Below are 19,612 nucleotides of genomic sequence, written 5' to 3' on the forward strand. Positions count from 1 at the left end.
AGTGCATCCAAAGTAGCCCAAAACAAAACAGAACAAAATAAACATTAACAACCGGGACACCTGGGTGTCTCGGCCAGTTAAGTGTCTGCCTTTGGCTCAGATCATGATCCCAGAACGCTGGGATCCAGTCCCAGCATGGTCTCCTTGCTCAGTGGGGAGCCTGCTTCTCTCTCTCTGCCTGCTTGTCCCCCTGCTTGTGTTCCATCTCTGACAAATAGAATCTTAAAAAACTAAACATTAACAACAAAGAAGGCCATTAATCAGTTTTTCCAACTCATCATTCTCTAGTCTTTTTATGTCAGAATTCTGAGCTGTAGTAATGCTCCCTAAACAGTTGAAGTATGCTATAGATATATATGATATTCATAAGGAAAGAACATCTTTGTCTTACTGATCCTTTGCTGCATACTAAGAAAAGTTTAAAATTGATACATATATATGGAAGGTAAAAATAGCAATGTTCAATAAAACTTAAAAAAAAACTATAATTAATTTAAATTATATTAAAAGAGAAAGTGTGGAATTTCATTCCAGGTCTGGGCTAAATTTAACTTTTGTATACGAAAATTAACATATTTAGCATATTTTTTAAAGAAAAAAATAAAGTATATTAATGTAAAAATGATTTCCAGGGCCTATATCCACAGTCTTAGGAATAGGATGGTGATTCCTGTCCTCAAAAATCTCAGCTTCTTATGTTTATATGTAAAAACCCTGTTAATTATATCCTGCATCATCCTTATCTGTTCATGAAATGTTTCCAAAGCCAAGACAGGTAATTGATTAACTTTAAGGGAATTTAGGATTGAGAAATTATATGTAGCTCTCAGCAGATGTATCCAAAATATTTTTATTTTCCACTTACCTTCCTCAAATTATTCTATGATAGAGATAATTTAAGATAGTTTTCATTGTTTCCATTGTTACTTAAAAGGCCTCTCAGTAAGCAGTAAAAGCTATAACTGATTTTTCGTATTTCATATCCACTTGATTTTTCCCTACCCATCATCCTGGAAAGATTTTGTTCATTATTAAAACAGATCAGCATTGAAGATGTTTCAAAAAAAGAAAAAAAAGACGAAAAACACTAAAAAATAAAAATACTAATAATCTAGAGCCTACAAATTTATTTTACAAATGATCAAAAGTTGACCAATGATACAACAGAGAATGATGTTTAATCATTTTGTTGAGACAGAAATAAAAGGAGTTATGTTGAAATCACACACTCAGGTGTACCTGGGTGTCTCAGTAGATTAAGTGGATGCCTTTGACTCAGGTCATGATCCCAGAATTCTGGGATCAAGCTCTGCATTGGGCTCCCTGCTCAGAGGGGAGCCTGCTTGCCACTCCCTGGGCTTGTTTTCTCTCTCTCTCTCTCTGTGTCAAATAAGTAAATCTTAAAAAAAAAAAAAAAAAAAAAAGAATCACACACTCAAAATAATTCTTATGATAAGCAGCATGATTAAGAGAATTTCTGAATGGATAGAAATATGATTACATTAAGACATGTAGTGACTTTTCAGGATAACGTTAACAAAGTTTTCAGTGTCTTAAAAATTCAAAAGTCATTTAAAATTAGCTGAGATTGGAACATTGTCACATACATTTAGAACTAGATAAACAAAGGATAATAAATTGGAAGAGCAATAGAGATGATTAAAATGCTTTGATTGGAGGGAGATTAAAATGCGATAACTATAACTGAGTAACTAGTAAAAAAACGTATTTCATTAAGATTGGATTTATAAGATGGGTAACGTTTTTAAGGTCACTGTGTAAGTAAGATTTAATAATCTGCTCCAAATGCATCTTGTGAAAATAGGAATACCAGCTAATTGGAGTAAACTGTTAGGGAATGATTTATGTAGTATATTTTCTGAATAAAGTTTTATAGCTTTGTGCAGTGGCAGTATCATAGCCGATGAGGTTTATCCAAGGTGCAATTATAGCTAATTGAAAATAAAGTTTTTTTAAAAAAACCTCTTTCATGTTCATTGTGTTTTAGAAAAAGCTGGATGTGGCGGCAGCTAGGTGATGCAGTCAGCATCTGACTCTTGGTTTCAGCTGAGGTTGTGATCTGAGGGTCTTGAAATTGAGCCCAGTTTCAGGCTCCCCACTCAGCCCAGGGTCTGCTTGAGACTCTCTCCTTCTCGCTTTGCCTCTCATGCTTGTGTTCACGCATCTCTTTCTTTATCTCTAAAATAAATAAATCTAAAAAAAAGAAAAAGAAAAGGAAAAGGATGTGAATACAAATAAATTCATTTTGACTGCTTATTGAAGGTTTATTCAATACCAGACACCAGCCAAATAAGTTTTTATGTTGCACCTCGTTTAATCCACACAGTGTTTCTATGAAATGGCATTAAGTTCTTCAGTCTCCTTTAGGTATGCTCATGTCAGCATTAGGTCCTAACTGTAGCAGTGCATCTGCTGTTTTTTTTTTTTTTTTTTGAAAGATTTTGTTTGTTTATTTTAGAGAGAGAGATAAAGCACAAGTGGTGGGAGGGGCAGAAAAAGAGGGAGAGAGAATCCCAAGCGGACTCTGTGCTGGGCATGGAGCCCAATGTGGGGCTTGATCTCAGAACTCTGAGATCATGATCTGAGCCAGAATCAAGAGTCGGCCTCTTAACCACCTGAGCCACCCAGGTACCCCTCTCCTTTTATTCTTTTATCCTTCATCCATCTCTGTCCCCTCACATAGGTATCATGCATTGTTATGTACCTCAGAGAAGACAATCCAGTCTAAACATGAAATCACTACTTTAGTTTAAAAAAAAATATATATATATATATATGTTTTGTACCTTAATCAGGGCAATTTTTAGTACTTTTCAGCACATCTTATGTGCTAGTTACTGCCCTAACCCTTTTCCATATATTATATAAGCATCCTGATAATTATGTGTGATGGATATTATGATCATCCCTAGTTTTCTCACTGGAGAGCACAGGGTCAGACAAGTTATGCAAATCATCTAGGGTTACAAAATAGGAGGTGACAGATCTGGGATTATTGTTCTCTTTGTACGACTTCAAAGCTTGTTCTCTGAATTTTTTATAGTATATCCCATCTCTGGAAATTGTATGGTACTCCAGTTTTATACACACACACACACACACACACTCACACACACACACACACATTTGAAGTAAAATTTATATATAGTGAATATGGGGAAATTAAGTGTACAGTTCAATGAGTTTTAGTAAATGGATATATCTGTGTAATCACCACACAGTCAAGATATAGAACACATAAATCACTTCAGAAAACTCCCTCACTCTCCTTTAAGGCAATCCACAACCAAATAGGTAAACATTGTTCTGATAAGTATTACCATGGAGTAGTTTTTTCCTCCCCTTGAGCTTCATATAAATAGAACAATATAGTATATACTTTTTTATGTCTGGCTGCTTTCACTCACCATAATGTCTCTACGATTCATCCATGTTGTGGTGCTCAGTTTGGCACATTCATCCTTGGTGTGTATATGAGTAGTTTGTTATTTTTTCAATATCGTATTGCATATCTTTGTTAATTTTTATGTAAGGATATTTTGGTTATAATGCTCTTCTTATAAATGAACTTTTTTGTTCTCTAAATTTCTTTTCTTTTTTTGCTGCTACTGTAGTGAAATACCATTGAATTTTGTATATTTATCCTGCATCCCTCAAAGTTGGTAAATTTACTTATTTGTTGTTGTTATGGGCTGAATTATGATTTCTCCAAATTCATATATTGACGCATAACCCCTGGTACCTCCGAATGTGACTATTACTTGGAGAGAGAGCCTTTCAAGGGGTAATTGAATTAAATGTGGTGAGTGTAGTGGCCTATTCCAATCTGACTGGTATCCTTATAAGAAAGGGAAATTTGGACCCACAAAGCGATACCAGGGATGTACACACAGAGAAAGGACTATGTGAGGACATAAGGAGAAGATGGCCAACTGAAAGTCAAGAGAAAGTCCTCAGGAAAATCCAGACTGACTCACGCTTTGATCTTAGACTTCTAGCCTTTAGAGCTATGAGAAAATAAATTTCTGTTGTGTGAGCTATTCAGTCTGTGATGTTTTGTTGGAGAAGCCTTAAAAATCTAATACAGTTCTTGTTTTGTTTTGTTTGTTTGTTTGTTTTGGCTTGGCTTGGTTTTAGTAGATTTCTTAGGACTTTGCATGTAAACACTTAGCAAGCATAGAAACTTTTATTTTTTCATTTATAATCTTCGTGTCTTCTTTTTCTTGCATTTGTATTAGCTACATGTATCATAATAATAAGGAAAATAAATAGAAGATAACCATATAGTCATTGTTCTCAATCTTAGGGTGAAAGTGTTCAATATTTCACACTAAAATTATATACAACACTGTATAGGGTTTTCATGGATGCCATTTATTAATAAAGATTCTCTACTATTCCTACATTCTAAGTTTTTGTTTTGGTTTTTAAGTCAAAATTTGGTATTGAATTTTTTCAAGGGCTTCTTTTGAAATTAGAATAATTATGTGATTTTCTTCCCTATATATTGTTAATATGATGAATTACATTAATTTTAAAATATTTAACCAATCTTGTATTCCTGGGATAAAACTTGATGTATTACTTTTTATGTATTGCTAAAATTCATTTGTTAACATTTTGTTAAAGATTTTTGTCATACTCATGAAGGATTTTGGTCTGTCATTTTCCTTTGTGGCAATATTTTTGCCAAGTTTTGGCATCATTGCTATGCTGGTTTCAGAAAATAAGTTGGGAAATGTATTGTTTTCTGAAGGATTTTCTGTAATATTGATGTTATTTATTTTTGAAATAGTTTTCCACTTGATCCATGACATTGAATTTGTCATACAATTTTTCATGTGTTTCTTTATTATAATTTTAATGTGTTTAGTACATGTCATTTCCTTTTAGTCCTTGTAAATTTGTGTTTTCTCTCATAATTTCTGGATTGATCTAGCTATTTTTGCTTTCTATTCTTTAATTTATGTTCTTATTTTTATTATTTCCTTTTGCCTACTTGCTTTATGTATAACTTAGTCTTTCTCTAATTTCCTAAATAGTTTAAGTCATTGGTTTAGACTTTTTTCTTTTCTATTATAAGTTTTAAAACTATGAATTTCTTTGTAAGTATTTTATTTTAGCATCTTTGATATACTATCATTTTATTATTATCATTAAATCAAAAATATGTTTTCTTCTTGGATCCATGTAATTTTGCAAGCAGTGTAGATTGTTTAATTTCCTTGTATTTGAAGCTTTTAGTTATCTCAGTTATTATTTTTTAAAAATTAACTTGCTTTTAATTTCCACTGATTAAAGTCTTTTAAAGCTTCATTTATTTTAGAGAGAGAGAGATTAAGTGGGGAGAAGGATGGAGAGAGAGGGATAGAGGGAGAAGTGAAGGGAGAGAGACTCTTAAGTGGACTGTAGACTGAGCATGGAGCCTGATGCATGGGCTGGATCCTAGTAGCCTGAGATCATGACCCGAGTTGAAATCAAGAGTCGGATGCTTAACTGACTGAGCCACCCAGGCATCCCTCGTGTGCATTTTTGTTAAAGATTATTCTCTGCCTTTGTTGGTTGAAGTGTTCTTATGAATGCCAGTTAGGATAAGCAGTTAGATTTTATTGTGGAATTTATAAATTTTCTAGTTTTTGTCTAGCTTTTCTGTCTGTTACTAAAAGAGAAGTGTTAAAACTTCTAGCAATGACTGTGGATCTTTTTATTTGTCCTTTAATTTCTGTTATTTATTTATTTATTTATATTTGCTTCTCACATTTTGAAGCCTTGCAATTATACATACATGTTTAGGAATGTTGTATCTTACTGATGAATTACTCTTTTCCCTAAAATTATTTCCCTTAATTTTTGGCAATATTTCTTGTTTTGAACTCATCTTTTATCTAAATAAAGCTACTTCAATTTTCTTATGATTAATATTTGAATGGTATATATTTTTCTTTCAACATCTGTCTTCATATTTAAACTGCCTTTCTTATGGCAACATTGGGTTTTGCTTTCCCTTTCAAATCTAAGAGTCTCTTTTTTTGGAATTGTGTACCTCTTAATACTTTTCAGCTATTTTTCCCATACTGCCACACACCTCCCCTCTGGCAAATAACAGTTGGTTCTCTATAATTTAAGAGTCTGTTTGATTTTTTTTTGTTCATTTGTTTTTTGTTTTTTTCTTTAGACTCCACATGTAAGTGTTGGAGTTTGGTCATGTGGTGTTTGTCTTTCTTTGTCTGATTTATTTCACTTAGCATACCTTCTGGGTTTATCCACAGCAAATAGCAGGATTTCATTTTTTTGAGACTTAGTAATATTCCATTGTATATATACACCACATCTTATGCACTCATCTATCAGTGAATACTTAGATTGCTTCCATATCTTGGCTATTGTAAATAATGCTACAATAAATATAGGGGTGCATATATGTTTTTGTTTTCTGTTATATATGTTAGTGTTTTTGTTTTCTTTGTGTAAATATCCTAAATAGGAATTATTTGAGCATAGGGTTGTTTTTTGGTAGTTTTTTGGTTTGTTTGTTTGTTTAGGAAGCTCCATACTGTTTTCCACAATAGTTGCACCAGTTTACGAGGGTTCATTTTTCTCAACATTCTCATCAACACTTGTTATTTCTTACCTTTTGGATACTACCATTATGAGTGGTATGAGTTAATATTTCATTGTGGTTTTGATTTGCATTTCCATGATAAACAGTGATGTTGAGCATCTTTTCATGCGTCTGTTGGCCATCTGTATGTCTTCTTCAGAAAAATATCTATTCAGGTCCTCTGCTCGTTTTTTAATTGGATTTTTTGGAGTGTTCAGTTATGTTACTTATATGTAAATTTTGATATTATATTATTAGATATATCTATTAGATATATTAGATATATCAATTGCAAATATTTTCCACTATTCAGTAGGTTGGCTTTTGTTTTGTTGATGATTTCCTTCGGCATGCAAAAGCTTTTTATTTTCATGTAGTCATAATAGTTTATTTTTGCCTTTGTTTCCTTTGTTTGAAAAAGCATCCATAAATATGTTGTTAAGGCTATGTCCAAGAGATTACCGCCTGTGTTTTTTCAAAGGAACTTTATGGTTTCAGGTCTTGTATTTAGGTTGTTAAACCATCTGAGGTTTTTTTTTTTTTTTTTCAAATTTTATTTTATTTTATTTCAGTGCTCCAAAATTCATTTTTTATGCACCACACCCAGTGCTCCATGCAATAAGTGCCATCCATAATACCCACCACCAGGCTCACCCGACCCCCATTCCCTCCAAACCTTCAGTTTGTTTCTCAGAGTCTACAGTCTCTCATGGTTTGTCTCTCCCTCCAATTTCCCCCCAACTCACATCTCCTCTCCATCTCCCATTGTCTTCCGTGTGTTATTCCTTATGCTCTACAAGTAAATGAAACCATATGATAATTGACTCTCTCTGCTTGACTTATTTCACTTAGCATAATTGTTTTGAGTTTATATTTGTGTATGGTGTAAGCAAGTGGTCCAGTTTCATGGTTTTGCATATAGCTGTCCAGGTTTCCCAACACCATTAATTGAAAAGACTGTCTTTTCCCTATCGTATATTCTTGCTTCATATGTCATAGACAATTTGTTTCTCTTAACTGGAATCTTTAGTAGTTTACATTTAGTCTTATTATTGATTCAGTTTGAATTAAGCCTGTCATTACACTATTTGTTTTCTATTTGTCCCATCCCTTGTGTGTTTTTCTCTGCTCCTTCTTTCCTTCCCCTTTAAAAACTGAGTTTAACATTTCCAGTTTAATATTCTAGTTCTCAATTCCTCCATTGACTTTTTAATTATATATCTTTGTATTATTTTTACTGGTTGCCCTAGGGATTATATATGTTTTTTTATCTTTAATTTTTTATTTTTTATAAACATATATATTTCTATCCCCAGGGGTACAGGTCTGTGAATCGCCAGGTTTACACACTTCATAGCACTCACCAAAGCACATACCCTCCCCAGTGTCCATAACCCCACCCCCCTTCTTCCAACCGCCCTCCCCCCAGCAACCCTCAGTTTGTTTTGTGAGATTAAGAGTCACTTATGGTTTGTCTCCCTCCCAATCCCATCTTCTTTCATTTATTCTTCTCCTACCCCCTTAAGCCCCCCTGTTGCATCTCTACTTCCTTATATCAGGGAGATCATATGATAGTTGTCTTTCTCTGCTTGACTTATTTCGCTAAGCATGATACGCTCTAGTTCCATCCATGTCGCAAATGGCAAGGTTTCATTTCTTTTGATGGCTGCATAGTATTCCATTGTGTATATATACCACATCTTCTTGATCCATTCATCTGTTGATGGACATCTAGGTTCTTTCCATAGTTTGGCTATTGTGGACATTGCTGCTATAAACATTCGGGTGCACGTGCCCCTTCGGATCACTACATTTGTATCTTTAGGGTAAATACCCAGTAGTGCAATGGCTGGGTCATAGGGCAGTTCTATTTTCAACATTTTGAGGAACCGCCATACTGTTTTCCAGAGCGGTTGCACCAGCTTGCATTCCCACCAGCAGTGTAGGAGGGTTCCCCTTTCTCTGCATCCTCGCCAGCATCTGTCATTTCCTGACTTGTTTATTTTAGCCATTCTGACTAGTGTGAGGTGATATTTCATTGTGGTTTTGATTTGTGTTTTTAACCTATCAGAATGTACTTAAAGTTAATGTTGTGTCACTTTATCCTCCTGTCTTTTATGCTAAATTATTTTATATTTATATAATACATCAAATTTCCAAAAATATAATGCTATAGGTTTTTTTTTTTTTGCTTTAAACATAGACTTTTAAAGAAATGAAAGGAGACGTTTATGTTTAATCACATATTTATAATTTCTAGTTCTGATGCTTTTTGTAGATTTATATTTCACCTTATATATTTGCCTTTAGCCTATATACTCCCTTTTGCATTTTGAATACTTATCTTATGTTTGATGGTGATATATTCTCTCAACTTTTACTTATCTGAAAATGACTATTTCTCCTTAATATTTGAAGCACATTTTATATGGAAAAAGAATTTTGAGTTGACATATTTGTAAGACTTCAAAGATATTCTTCCTTGTCTTCTGACCTTCATTACTTCTGGTAAAATCCAGTTCTCATTCATATATTTATTTCCCCTTGTGTAATTTGACTTTTTATATCTGGCTGTTTTCAAAGTTTTGTTTTTATGTTTGATTTTTTAATATTGTGATAATAATATACCTCAGTGTGGTTTTCTTTGTATTAATCTAGTTTGACCTTAAGTATGAACTTTCAAGTCAATATTTTGGGAAAAACTTGGGAAAATTTTTTGGTTATTTCTTCAAATAAATTTTTTTATCCCCTTTTTTTCTCTTTCCTTTAGGACTATTTCATGTGTTAGACTGCTGCATATTGTACATAGGTCGCTGAGAACCTAATTTTTATTATTTAATCTCTTATTTCTTAGTTCTTCAGATTAAATAATTTCTATTACTCTCCCTATAATTTTACTGACTAGGCCTCTTTCCTCTCCAACTTGATTTTATGCTTATGTTTTTTATCATATAATTTTCCATGCTAGAATTTCTGTTCAGTTCTTTTTTAATACTTTCTATTTCTATTCTAAGATTTACTATTTTTATTCATTATAAAAATATATTTTTATCTTACTACATTGAACCTAGTTGTAATAGCTACTTTAAATTCCTTGTCTGTTAATTGCAATATTTTAGTCATATTATATCTGTTTCCATTGACTTTGCGTGTGGGAGTTGAGTGTGGGTGTCGGTATGAGACAAAGAAAGGGTGTGAAGGAGAGAAAGAGAGAGAAAGATATTTTTCTGTTTAACTAATTATCTGCAATTTTGTTTCCTGGAAATGCTGACTATAGAGCTGTTGATTCTGTGATCTCCTGAATAGTATTACTTTTTGTTATTTCAGACAGTTAAATTATTTACTGATCACTCTGAACTTGTGGAGGTTTATTTTTATTTTATTAAAGTGAGTCTGTGGCAAACCTGAGGTATTTACCAAGCCTCTCTAACATGGAAGGAATCATACTCCAATATCTCATGCAGTGGAAATCCTTGAAATTTCTGCTTAATTCTTCTAGTCTAGAAGTTGTTATTTTCTTATAGGGTTCTTCAAATCTTCCTTATGTGTTTGCCACTCAGAGGTCAGCCAAGAATGTAAGGAAAATTACAAGATAATTTTGGGTCTTCCTCCATCGTGGACCCCTTCTTTATGGGATTCCCCCCTTTGATTTTTGCCTATTTAGCCAGCCCCAGACTATTTCATTTGATACCTCAAGCAATAAAACAAAACAAAAGTACAGTAAAATAAAATGAAATAAAAACTGTATCTTTTTCCTTGAGTTCTATTTGCCAGCCCTATAACTATGTAGGAATATTCTCAAGAAAAAAAGCCATGTAAGTACTTCTACCCCGAACTTTGAGTACTTCCTTTTCTTCAAGGATCCAGTCCCTTCTAGTTTTTGCTTCTTTTGATCATTCTCCAGTGTGTTGTGTATATTTTTAAATTTTGTTTAGATATTATTACTGGAGGGCTAATCTGCTACAGCAAGCCACATGAATCCATTTAGACTAAATACTTGAGATTTGTAGCAATTTAATGGTCTAGGCAAGTATACCATCTCTTCGCGTTTTTGTTGTTTTCTGATCTTTCTCTTTGGTCACCTACCCTAAAGCTTAACCCTACTGTTAACAGGGTTAACAGTACTCTTAACAGGCCTACTGTTCTGCTCTGGTACCCTATCATTAACTGTTAACAGGGTTAACCCTACTCTTAACAGGCCTACTGTTCTGCTCTGGTACCCTATCATTAAATGCCTGGCCATAGATTAAATGACTTCATCTCTAATAGTATTACTTTCCAGGTCTTGCCTATCACAAGTGTATAAAGGACCAGACAAAACATTGGCCAACCACACATGATTCTGGCCTTGCACATTTCTCTGAGATTCTTCCTTTTTTCTTTCTCAGACCCCTGAGATGAGTGAACTATTTTCAACAATGGTCTTAAGCCCAAGTGCCACAAAGGAGAGTCTCCATCTAAAAACAAAAGTCACCTTCCTCTTTCTATTTTTAAACATTCTTTTTCAATTGAACACTAATGGACAAAACAGTCATGCATTCTACACAAAAGTGATGGTTTGCAGCCAAATTATTTCTGTGCCAATAGGGAAAAAAAAAATGCAAGCCAGACAAAAATCTTTCAATACTTCTATTTATTCTTCACTCCTAGTCATTACAGAGAAGTCTGGCTTTAGTTGAAATTGTTTTTAAAACTTATTGAACATGCACCTCTGTCATGAGCCCGTGATGAGGGCCCACACACGAGTTGTGTCTTTCCACAATGTCAGCTTTATTCAATCATAAAGCAAAGTTAAATCACAATTATAAAGCAGGTTCAGGATTCCAAACTCAATGACATTTCACCATGTGATTTAACTTGGCGTGTTACACAGCACACAAAGCAGGATGGAAGACAAACCCCGAACGAGATAACAGAAGAGGATGGGAGGTTCACAACTGAATGCAAAGTCCGTCTGTGGGCCCACAGTTCAGATAAGGCCCGGATCTGGTCCAGGTCATCTCTCGGCGCTTATTGCTTATGCTCAAGCAGCAGAGGATCTCGGTTCTGATTGGAGGTCAATTGGTCAGAGGCTTCCGCAGCAGTGCCTTTCTTAAGTGGTCAGACATAGAGGGATCATGTCTGAAGAGTCTGACAGTTTGTTGCCAAAATCCTTCCCTCTTTATTTTTATTTTTTAAAGATTTTATTGATTTGACAGACAGAGATCACAAGGAGACAGAGAGGCAGGAAGAGAGAGAGGAAGAAGCAGGCTCCCTGCTGAGCAGAGAACCCGATGCGGGGCTCGATCCCAGGACCCTGAGATCATGACCTAAGCCGAAGCAGAGGCTTTAACCCACTGAGCCACCCAGGTGCCTCAAATCCTTCCCTCTTTAAAGGGATTTAATTGATTCCGGGTCCCTGCAGACCTCCTCTGGTTCTACGCATTATCAGTTTTGGGGTGTCAACTGACATTAGTCCTGCTTCTATCTCCTAGCTGCAGTACCTTAACTGCTTGCGTCATTGCTTAACACAGACCCCTGCTTGACATGAGAGACTCCATTTTGCTCTCTGCCAGCTGCATATAAAAGCAAAGGGAGGGGGTTGGGGGAACAGCTTCCCAAACAGGATATTTTCACCCATTTCACAGTGAAAAATGAGAGCTAATATAAGCATCTAGAAAACTTCCAAGCAACAAATTTGACCTTGGTTCTAGGGTATTATTTTCCACATGACAAATCATTTTATCTATCCATTATTAAGTATTACCGGGGAAAAACTAAACAAAAAAATACCAGGTAGACTTTGAGAAAATTTTAAATAAAATATTAATAACAGTATGGAAATTATTATTATAATTTTGAAACAAAAGCAACATTAAATTTCACAATTTAAAACTACCTAAAACCAATATGGTTCATTTTTAGATAGATTTATTTTTAGTATTACTTAAAATATACTGCATTTTAATTCTTCATAGGACAGAATTTTTATCTCTGTAAAACTGACATTTATATTATAAAAATCAATCATAAAATATAAAAAAGAAAAAAATATTCTATTTGGCCACCCTCATACAACTCTGATGAGATTGGCTTGATTTGAATTATTTGTTTTATTTTCATTACATTTTTCCTTGTTTATATACACATTTTTAAAGATTTGAAATGAGTTAGCACTACTGCCTTGTATTTTTTTAATATAATATTCCCAAACATTTTTTCTAGTTGCTCCACTTTTTTTAGTGAACCCATCATTTTAACAGTTTCACTGGAGGTGAGCTTACTATAGTAGACTAATTCTATTAAACATGAAAATATTTTCTGAATTTTTAATATTATATATGATGACATTTATATAACCTTGGGGTTCATTTTTCTTGTCTTTCAAAAGGACAGCATCAAATCAACATGCTGTCACCTGAAACTAATACAACACTGTATGTCAATTACACTTTATTAATTTAAAGAAAGTGGGGGGGGATATTACCTATCTCACAGATTGTGGTGAAGAGTAAATGAAACGTTCTACGTTAAATATTTAGCATACTACCTGAAATATCTTTGACTAAAAGAAATTGTTAGTTCCTCTTTTGAGGTCAGTTCTTGTACCACAGATGAGTACATGCATATGTAGAGAAAATGAGAAAGCAGCTAATGGTGAATATTTGTAGCATGTGATGCTAGTCATGCACTAAGGAAGAACTTGGTGTTCCAATATGTTGTATTGAATTGTGATGAACATAAGGAGCATATACTTTTGGTATCAGATATTTGCTAATATATGAGTTTGGGGAAGATATTTTATTTTCTTTATGCCTTACCTTTCTATCACTAAAAACAGTATTTTTTCTGTTACAATCTGACATGTTGGACTTGGGGGTTGAGTGTGACTCTTTGCTCCTAGATGAAATGTCCATATTTTCAAAACTCAAATTGTCGTTTAAGTACATGTCTAAGTTGACAAGCATCCACTTCACAGGAGACTTCAGAAACAAAGGGACATATTGAAGAGCTCTGGAATGGGAATCAGGAGCCCAGTATTTACATTAATGCTGCACTAACATGTTGAGAGATGAAGGCTAGTTATTTAGGCTCAGTTTCCTCATTTATAACACAAGATGTGTGGTAGTTAATTTTGTCAGAATGACAGGCCAGAGGGTGCTCTGATTAAGCTTATTTCTGGGCATGTCTGTGAGGGCCTTTGCAACTGATACTAGCATTTGAATGGTGGAGTCAGAAAGTAGATTGCCCTCCCCAATGTGGGTAGGCCTCATCCAGTCCACAAGGGCCCAAAGAACACAAGTTAGAAGGAGGAGTTCACTCCTTTTGCCTTGCCTCTATTGATCTGGGCTATCCCAATCTTTACTTTCAGTCAGATTGGGATTTATACCACAGGCTGCCCTGATTCTCAGGCTTTTGGGGTTCTAACTGAATGACATCAGCTTTCATGGGTCCTGCCATGCAAATGCCTCCATAATCATGTGAGCCACTTCCTCATAGTAAATCTCCATTACGAAAGATGTGTTCTGTTTCTCTGGAGAACTCTTACTAATACAATCTGTATTTTATTATTTCATCTTTGAGATTCCGTGATAAGATGTATATACAGGAAACATGTTTTAAACACTTCAGTTTATCATGGAGCTGAGCAAATATCAACATTTTTAAGTACTGGGGGAATAGCTAATGGCTACAACATCTTTGACACAGAAGGACTAATAAATTAAAATTTAAAAATTCAATTTCTGTTTTTCATAATGAATGAGGGTGGAAAATGAGATTTTCATTGTATCTCCTAGCGAGCTGGATCCATGTCTCCCTGCTAGTGTAGCTCTGAGGCCTCCACCTCCACAGACCATACTTTTATTTTAGCATTTCCTTATTCTTTTCTTTAAAAAAATTTTTTTTTAACTTATTTATTTAAACAGAGAGCGTGTGAATGTGAGTGGGGCGAGGGGCAGAGGGAGAGGAAGAGAGAGAATCTCAAGCAGACTCCACAGTGAACAAGGAGCTGGAGATGGGACTCAATCCCAAACCCTAAGATCATTACTTGAGCAGAAATCAAGAGCTGGATGCTCAGCCAATTGAGCGACCTATTTTGGCGTTTAAAAAAGAAAAGTTTTCTTGAGTCTAACATCCATTTGAAAACTGAGATACACATTGAGATTCATCTCAGTGGGTTTACTTCTAACCAAATAATTCTATAAGGGCTAAAAAGTGATGATTTTTGCCAGATTAATTAACAGTTATATATATTTAATAATTTTGAAATAAATACTTAAAAAATAATACATAAAATATAACAATGAGTCTAAATCTGACTTTTCTGGGAAAATTTACAATTACAACCTTGAAAACCAAGTTTTAATACTCTCAGTATCAAAGTGGGAATAAGGGTGCCTCCATTATAGGAAGTAAAGTATGTTTCTCTGAAGCATCTTTTAACACTAATGGAAGAACTAAAAGCTGGGCAAGATTGAGCCAAACTCACTTAGCTGAGAAGGCCTCCAGAAATAGGTGCACTTTCTTTCTTCCTAGCTACATGAGTGGAAAACTAAATGTACTGTATTCTTCAGCAAATGTCTGTGCTCCATAAAGGGAAAGCTGTAGAAATTGAAAACCCAATTGCTAAAGAGAAGAGATATAAGTAAAGATTGGGAAGTCAGTTGTGTTAAAGTCTGTGGAGGGAAAGAACAAGCAAATAAGAATGTAAGAAATGTCTTGCTATGCTGGACTGTATTCTGTGACTTCCTTAAGAAATGGAAGTTGACATAGTCCATTACCTAGAAATAAAACACATTTTTAGATCAAACAACCATTTTTCACAAGGTCACAAAAGCTCGGCTAGCAAGAAAACCAAATAGGCATGGAACCAATGGGCTTACTCAGATCATTTTAGGTTGATTAGTCATTTATTTCATTTTCAGTTTATATGCTAGTTAGTGGGTAGAGATTGGACTACACGATGAGACCTTAATAATTGTACTTGGATCAGTGAAAGAAATCATGCAAGAAGAAAAAGCATGGGATCAATTCCATTTCACTGGTCCACATTATAAAGTTAAAATGGAAGGTGAAGAGCATAGTCATGTTGGCTATACCTGGTTAGAAAACGTGTAGAACTGACTTGGTAGCTACTGCTTCCCCCTACAATGTCAAACATACATGATGAAAGTATCATTTAATTGTCTACCAGTCTGATAAAATCATATTCTGAACACTCTAAGTCGAAATTCAAAGCCACCGTATTTTTACATTTATCACGTGAGAATTTTTTCTCATTTTTACATGCACAGTTGTTTTTGCGTTAATTATGGTAAATAATCTTTACCACATTTCTGAGAAATAGATGTAGTAAGTAAAAATTTAAAATAAAAACCTCAAGGGACTAAGAAAATTGTTCCAGCTATTATTTTCGCTAGAAAAGGTTTGTCCTCTAAGAATGATCGGGTATATTGAAGGTTAGAGTGTCGCATTCTAGTTGTGTAATTATTATCAGGAGTGTGTTTCATCATTGCTGTATCCCCCATGTAAATCATTGTACCTTTAATAGTTCAAGTGAGGTACCTCACTGTTGAGTGGTTCAAGGCTTTTGCAAGCAGCTATGGACAAAAACCCTTCACTCCACATCTGTTGGATAGGTGCCTGAGAATGGCTATGCACAGTTCTCACCTCATAGGTGATCCACGGTGTGCAGACACTGGCTCAGTTTCCACATGGACCCCAGCTCTGGTAAAGTAGGGATAACCTACCTTGACTCCGAATCTTTCTTTATAGTCCGTCCAGCTATCTGTAGTGACTCATTCTTCTATGTTCTCTTCCCAACTCTGAGCCCTGGTGATCTTCACTTATTCAACAATAATCAGAGACCACGGCTATCCCTGGAGAATTCAGTCTCTGGTTATTCTTGAGAGCTGAAGGAGAGGCTTATTGAGTGTGATGAATTGCACCAAGCCTACGTTTATTAGATACAGCATCAGCTGCATACACTGGGAAAATACTTGTTGCAATAAGAAAGGCAATCCAGGGGCACCTGGGGGTGGCTCACTGCATTAAGCCTCTGCCTTCGGCTCATGTCATGATCTCTGGGTCCTGGGAACAAGCCCTGAATCGGGCTCTCTGGTCAGCAGGGAGCCTGCTTCCCTTCCTCTCTCGCTGCCTGCCTCTCTGCCTACTTGTGATCTCTCTCTGTCAAATAAATAAATAAAATCTTAAAAAAAAAAAAAAAGTAAAAAGAAAGGCAATCCAACATTCATACAAACTGTGGAGCTGTGTTGCCTGGGTTTAAGTATAGGTATGGCTCTGCCACTTTCTTAGTTATGTGACCTCTGACAAGCTATCCAAGATTTCTGTGCCTCAGTTTCCTTATCTGCAAAACTGGAGTAGTAATAGTACCTATCCTATAAGGCTGCTGTAAGCTTTAAATGAATGAATACATATAAAATGTTTAGAACAGAATAAGTACTTAATGAATGTTAGATGTTATTACTAAATGTGAGGTGTATTGTTTATTGAACCTACAAGGCTTGTTTATAGCACAGCCTCCCCAAGTTAACCAAGGACAATTGTTTTGAGATTCTGTTAAAAAACAATTGATATAATAGCACATGTCCTCCATCTCCACTAAGATATGTTTGGTCTTACAAATTTAAAGTGGGAGAATTAATAAATTGGCCCTTGTCAATATTAAGAGACAGGATATGTTAAACTCAGCTGATGAGGAGGCAAGATATAATTTAGAAGATCATGAAGGATGAACATTAACCTGTGGGTCTACATGTAAGAAATCCCCACGTTCTGTAGCCAGGTTTAATCATGTCTCCCTGGGCTCCACTTCTAACCATTAACAAACTACCTCGTTGTCTCTCCTGAGGCTGACAGGCAATTTTAGTGATAAATAAAGTTGAAGACTTTCAAAGTAAAGTTTGAATTACTTTGCATATATTTACACACATAAACAAAGCAACATTTGGCAAGTTAGGATTTGTCAGTATAAAAGACATTTAATAAATTTATCACCACCTAGTTGTTCCAGAGGCAAACACTAATTTTCATATGATTAATCTAAACATTCAAAGAGTGAATTAATGAATTTCTAAACAACTTAACTGTGGCTTCCTGCTACCTTTGCAGATCTTTTACCCACTTATGTGGAAATCTCTTTCTTTCTTTCATTTAATTTCTCTCACCTCTCCTAAATTGGGGGACCAAAACAAATAAATGACTTATTAAAGACATATGTAAAAAAGAATTTCTCACTCTTCTAAATGCAAATATACATGGAAAAGAAGAAAAAATGTTTTGATGGTGGCGTATTTCTTATGATCTACCTGATGCCTAATAGGTAATAATAAACCACTTTCATGAATCAGAGCCTGAGAAAAAGGTTGCCTCTACTTTATAGAGCACTATACACTTCAGAGTACTCAACGGAAAGGATAGGTAAGAACATTCTGGAATAAGAGTTACAGGGAGAGGGCAGTAATACAGCACAGTTTTCCTAACAGACTGAATTTGCCAATATTCCTCAGTATTAGTTGCTAGTAATGAATAAATGTTCTAACTATAGAGATTGTTAGAAAAGACTAAGTTATCAAAATGGGACAGTTTAGTCTGTTCTGGGAGACTAGGCTGAAGTAGTGATAACCTCAGGCAATGTTAGATGTTTGTTTAGGCAGCAAGTTCCCTTGGGGGCTTACCCTCTGTTGTTTGTTCTTCCTAGGTTGGAAAGCTGTGACGGACACCAGTAGTTTATTATTTCCTATTACAGAAGAAGAAACCTAGGCCTGGGCAGATAATTTGGGGGTTTCAAAGACCTACCAGTACAGTGTACCAAGAGAAGAGGTTCCCCCTGAAGTGTAGGTATGTAGGAGGCCAGGACAAGCACCGAGCAAACAGATATCTCCCTGGCTTGGGATGAACACTCCAGCAGCTCTTCATTTCTACAGCAGTGATAAGAGAGGAAAATGATTTTCCTACTAAGTTCTCCAGCAAGGGGTCTATAAATTAGCCTGATACAAGACAGATCAATAAGAGAAAAACAAACTGAAGTTTATTAGCATGTGCACTGTGCTTACACATGGGAGTATCCAAAGGGGTGGTTAGAACTTGTGCTTATAGAGCATTTTAACCCAGGGACAATACATTTTTAGAGCAGTAATGAGACAAGGAGAAAGAACTTCGAGTTTCTAGGGACAAGAAATGCTATGTGTGGGGAAACTATGAAAGACAAGAACTAGTTAGTAAAGTTTGTTATATAGATTCAACTATGGGCTAATGGTTGAAAGTTGTCTCGGGTGATTAACTTTTGTCCTTCTGGGTAAAGAAGGCTGAGGGGATACCTTTGTAAATTGTGTCCTGCTTTTTGGTAGGGCAGAGAGCTTTTCTCATATCTACTTCTTCCCAGTTGCCTTCACCTCAAAATAACTTTTATGCCAAAGTGCTAAATTTAGTGACATATTTTCAGGTGGCATAATCTTCTCCCCTACACAGTTCAGTTCCCATTCCCATCTTTAAAATTGAAAAATCCCAAATTGCTTAGAATAAAACTTGATCTGGCAGGGATCACAAGCCACCCAAAATCAAAAGGCTACTAACCATTTTGGAAAACATTAGCTATTTTCCTAAGTCCGGAAGAGAAAAGCTAGACAGTGATCAATAATATAATATTTTAATTTAGTAATAGAAGGTTTTACTTATTTATTTTTAAGATTTTATTTATTTATTTGTCAGAGAGAATGAGAGAGAAAAAAAGAGCACAAGCAGGGAGAGTGGCAGGCAGAGAGAGAAGCAGGCTCCTCTCTGAGCAAGGAGCCTGATATAGAACTTGATCCCAGGGCCCTGGGATCAAGACCTGAGCTGAAGACATACGCTTAAATGACTGAGCCACCCAGGTGTTCCAGTAAGAGAAGATTCTAAATTTCTATATATCTTGTTACATTTCTCTAAATCCTCCTTTTCTCCTTCTTAGTGTATACAAATCTTAGAATGGTAAAAAAATTATTTTGATAA

The 19,612-nt window shown here is 35.2% G+C and overlaps 1 non-coding gene across 1 annotated transcript; it reads left to right on the forward strand.

The window, feature by feature from the left end:
* The first annotated feature begins 1,895 nt into the window (after window positions 1-1,895).
* LOC132012632 (U4 spliceosomal RNA) lies at window positions 1,896-2,033 on the forward strand. The gene has a single exon (XR_009402642.1). It is a non-coding gene; the product is annotated as a U4 spliceosomal RNA (small nuclear RNA).
* The last annotated feature ends 17,579 nt before the right edge of the window (window positions 2,034-19,612 follow it).

This window comes from Mustela nigripes, chromosome 2, assembly GCF_022355385.1.
Source record: "Mustela nigripes isolate SB6536 chromosome 2, MUSNIG.SB6536, whole genome shotgun sequence".
NCBI lineage: Eukaryota > Metazoa > Chordata > Mammalia > Carnivora > Mustelidae > Mustela > Mustela nigripes.